The following is a 4,912-nucleotide window of genomic DNA, read 5'->3' as shown; positions in this document are numbered from 1 at the left end:
TTTAGATTAGAGATGACTATTTTTTTTAAAAAAAATTACGTAAAATAACAAACTCTTATTTATATAATTATACGCATATTTAAATATAATTTTCCATTACTTGACACAAGAGACTAAAGTGATAACAAAAAAAATTGAAATTTAAATCTGTCAAATTTTATATTATATTATATCTTAATGAATACAAAATTTTCCGTCAATACTATGATAAATTTAGAGAGAATATTCATGTATATGGATTTGTTTGTCATATCTCTAAAGTGAAGCCACTAGGTTTAATAAAGTTTGATTTGGTGCGGTGAAGTAGCTAGAGATGTGCTTTTTGAAGACAAAAGGGAAAAAATAAGAAGATATATGAAGATTAGCGAAGTTAGTGTCTTTGTTTTAAATTCCAGGGGATAAAAAAACAAGCAAATATGGAAGATGATTGATTGGTGAGTGGCTTTATGTGGAGCTTCATTTCCCTGTAAAGGGTCAAGGTGCCCCAAAAAGTGCACAAATGAAATCATAAACAAGAGATGGATATAATAATGATAGGATAAGCCTTTTCAAATAAATAAATAATTAAACTTTAAGATTATGTAAACAATTATTTAGAATCTCACTTATCAGATTTCTTTGGAAAATTCTCGAATTTGCTGTGATATATTTTATCCGGATATAATATCGTTAAAAGTTATACACTTTCTTTTTATCTCATAATAAAATAAGAACAAATGTAAAAGTTGAAACCTTTACAAAAATAAAATTTAAACTATTTTAATCGGTATACCGAATAAATAAAACAATTTTAAAGATAAAATTATCTGGTTTATAAATTAAGAATAAGCTAAGTATAAAGATAGAAAAAATTAGTTTTAAAATAGAAACGGTTACAATTAAAATTAAAATTAAAATGATACTTAATATTTTATTATTAAAATAAAAAGATTATATAAATAAAAAATTCACTTATTCAAGTTTTGTTTTCTTTTTTTTTTCTCTAATTTTTTTATAAGATTTTGACCTCCTTACTCATCAATTTAACGATTGGAATCTGTCTAATGACTTTTGATAATGAATACTACAAGATTGTCCAATCAGAATATTTGATAGAGTAAGTTTATTTTTGTTTTTCTTTTTGGGTCAAATTTTGAACTTGTTAGGTTTGTTTCAATTTAGGTTTTGCATGTGACTCTTTTAACTTCAGGATTAATTTTTGTTAGTTCGGAGTCCTAGTGGTATAATTAATTTTTTTATCAGAACTATGTGGTGCTGGTAAAGCTACTATTAAGCTTTTGGTAGGTTTTGAGCTTTTAGTGAGCATCTGTTCAAGTTCAGGTAAGGAAAACTAGTTTTAAATTTCCAATAAAATCTTAAACTAGAAGATCTCTTTGTGGAGGTGATATGTTTATTAATGTAAAAATTTCTTGTAAGATGATTTATTTTAAGTATATTATAAGTTGATTAGAAGTTATACAAACCTTTGAATATTTATAAAAGGGACTATTAATGACATGTGATAAAAATAAAGAGTAACTTAGATGAGATTGAATTCAAGAGAAAGAGAAATAGTTAACAAGGAATTAATGAAGCCTTGAACTAATTAGCCAACAACGGAACGAGACTAAGAAGGGTTTTATTATCATTTTAGTTATATCTTCTTATGGTCATGGTTATATGAAAAGATAAAAAGGGTTTCCGGCTACCTAGTATACAGAAAATGAGTTCGCTCCTCTGTAGTTTTCCACTGGGAAAATGAATTGTTAAAAAAATGAAAGAATAGTTAGATAACTAATATTTTATTAGGTTTATTGCACTTAGATTTTTAATGGGACAATTACGTAGTACTAGTTTTGTTGAATCCATTGTATGAAGGATATGAGGGATTAGCCGCACCAAGTTGTAATTATGATGCTAATTATAACTATGAAGTCAATAATGAAGTTGATAAAGGTATAGTAGTGATATGTGATTCAACCTTCTAACCATTGCAATCAACCAATCAGTATCACACTCTCAATTACATCTCATTAAGAAACTTTGTGTGCTAGCGACCAATCATCTTGCTCCGACAAATACTGTTTAACCCTGTTACTCCTAAATCCTAAAACTTTTTTTTTACAATTTTTAAATTCAGACCAACATTCAGTCTACATTTTTATGACGTGCTGTCACATTGTGTTTGAAATAAAAGGTTTAATGTAAAATGTAAGCTAAATACTTCATATCAAACACAAGATAATTAAAATATTTACCAATTACATATTCACGTGAAAATATTATATATAAGATTAAATAAGATGGATTGATAAAATTGCAATTATTATTGATACAGTGTTATACTAAAGCAAAAGATATTATAGATAATTGAACTTCACATTAAAGATATTATAGATAATTGAATTTCACATTAAACCGTAGTTGGAGTTTTGATTTATTTTGTTGCTTTGATTATATATATAAATTCTCCTATGAGAAAATATATTATTTTATTTTGTAATATCATATTATAATATATAAATGATATGTATATATTTATCTATATAATATAGTATTTTAATATTGTAACTGAGATGTATAGTTACTAATTTTAAATATATTATTAAAAAATTACTTTAATTAAAACATTTCAAAGTATTATTAAAATTTTATTTTATTTATGATATTTTTTGAAACAAAGTAATAATATTTTATTTCAATCACTAAAGTATAAGAAGAAGATAAAGAGTGTTTAAATTTATAAAATAAAACTACTGTTTATTTAGATTATTTTACATTACTAATTTAATGACAATAAAAATAGATATAAGTTGATTAAATATGAAATAAAAAAATAAAAAAATTGCACATATATTTAATTATGGATAAGGATGAATATTCCTAGTAACATCATTGTAAAAGAAATTAATATTTTTAAGAAGAACTTAGATTGACACGTGGACTTGGTATTAGTGTGCTGTTGTACACGCTGGTTGTCACGCACTTAAAAAAGGTATTTTCATGACTTGGCACATCCTTACTCTTCGCAACTATTTCGCATAAACAATCTCATCTTACACTACAAAATAAATAATTATTTTATATATTTAACTATACTATAATGGATTTTATTTAATCTAAATAATAAACAAGAATTATGTTTAAATATAGTTTTATCTTTATAAAACTAGTAAGTTTTTAATTTCTCTTTTTAATTTCTCAATTTAATTTTTTCAAGAATAACATTTATTAACTGCATATATATTTTAACTAGAGGTTGAGTAGTTATTCTATATAGATTTGTATATAAAATTTATAATCTAAATAATAATATAAAATTTTCATCGTCAAATAATATGAAGAAAGGTCTTTTCATAACATGGTAGCATAGTAAAACAAAAAATATACATATATAGTATAGTGTGTAGGTTTTAAAGAAATACTAATTTTGATGGAGGATATAAGATGTCATTTGTATGTGTGCGTGGCATCATAAATTGAACAATAACACCAATTTATTTGAGACAATGATTTTATGAGAACTGACAGATAATGTGAGTAATTATATAATGAAGACGAAGATTAGTTATTTATGATCTGGCTTTTTAGGAGTTCCAATTTGGTAACATGCTTTTGTGTCGTGTCACTTGTTTTTCAACTACACTTGTCTTTATATTTGTTCCAAGCTTTTACATTTGAGAATGATGTTGATGATGGGATACCATTTAAGAGTTACTATCACATCTTGTTGGATCTCATGTCCTAATTTGTTATGTATAGTGGATATAAATGGTCACCATTCTTGGAACCTTGGTGAGAGAAATGTCAATTCTCAACCAATGGAGGCCAATCCCAACAAAATTTAAATTTCAAATTATCATACATAAAATACTAAGTTGATTTTTTTTATACTAGTTTGATTTGTCAAAGGATTTTATTTTCAATTTTTTGATTTGTTTTATAAAAAATATGCTATATTTTTTATCGTTAAATAATTACAATTCCGTAATAAAATAGAAAAAAAAACTAAACATTTTTCAACTAACCTGAAGAGCTGTCACTTTCCCTTGGAAAGAGGGTTATCTGTAAAATTTGGTATCATAATAGCAAAATAGTTTTGATCTTCATACATAAGATTCCATGGTAGGATTGCCCAACTATCCTGGCAATGTGTTGTGGATAAATGGATAATTCAAAAAAGTTTGTTTGTAGTAAGTTAGCACCATTCCTGCATAGTTTACTGATTTAGAAGATCAACTTGTATTTGACAAAACAAAAGATAAAAATTGAAAATATATTTTAAAATGTAAAATTTCTGCTATATATATTTTAAAAATCCAACTATGGTTTGTGAAATAAATAAAAAAATTATTTGTTCAAAATGGTAATAAAATCTTGTATCTTAAGTCCTTAAAAATACTATCTTAAATATGCTAATCGACTATAATCATACAATACTAAAAAGATTTGAGGTATATGTTGAAAAAAATAATGTTTATGTAATATTTATTTCTTAATCATTAATTAAGAAGTTTTTTCTCTAATATTTTTTAAATTTTATACCTCTTAATAATTGAGAAACGTAGATAATTTATAAATAATTTTTTTTTCTTTTTAAACCACTTAGATTTTAACCATAACTTAATTTTATAAAATCAATTTATAAAATGAAATTTATATTCATTCATATATTATAAGATGTTCTAATATATTGTTGACGTGAAATATCAAATATTAATTTTCTTATAAATATTACATTCCAACTTTAAATTTCTTAAAATTGTTAGAGAACACGCCCTTCCGAAAAAATGTAAAAATTGTTAGAGAACACGTCATATTCATAAATAGGGTAATAAAGTAATGAGTAAATTCTTATATAAAGGTTTTTACTAAAAAGTTTTTTACTAACAAAAGTAAAATAATTTATAAAGCTAAATTATGTAATGGAGAT

Source organism: Phaseolus vulgaris, chromosome 1 (genome assembly GCF_051622355.1).
Source record: "Phaseolus vulgaris cultivar YP4 chromosome 1, ASM5162235v1, whole genome shotgun sequence".
In the NCBI taxonomy this organism is placed as follows: Eukaryota; Viridiplantae; Streptophyta; class Magnoliopsida; order Fabales; family Fabaceae; genus Phaseolus; species Phaseolus vulgaris.
The sequence above is the reverse complement of the archived record's forward strand: the minus strand, read 5'-3'. Positions refer to the sequence as shown.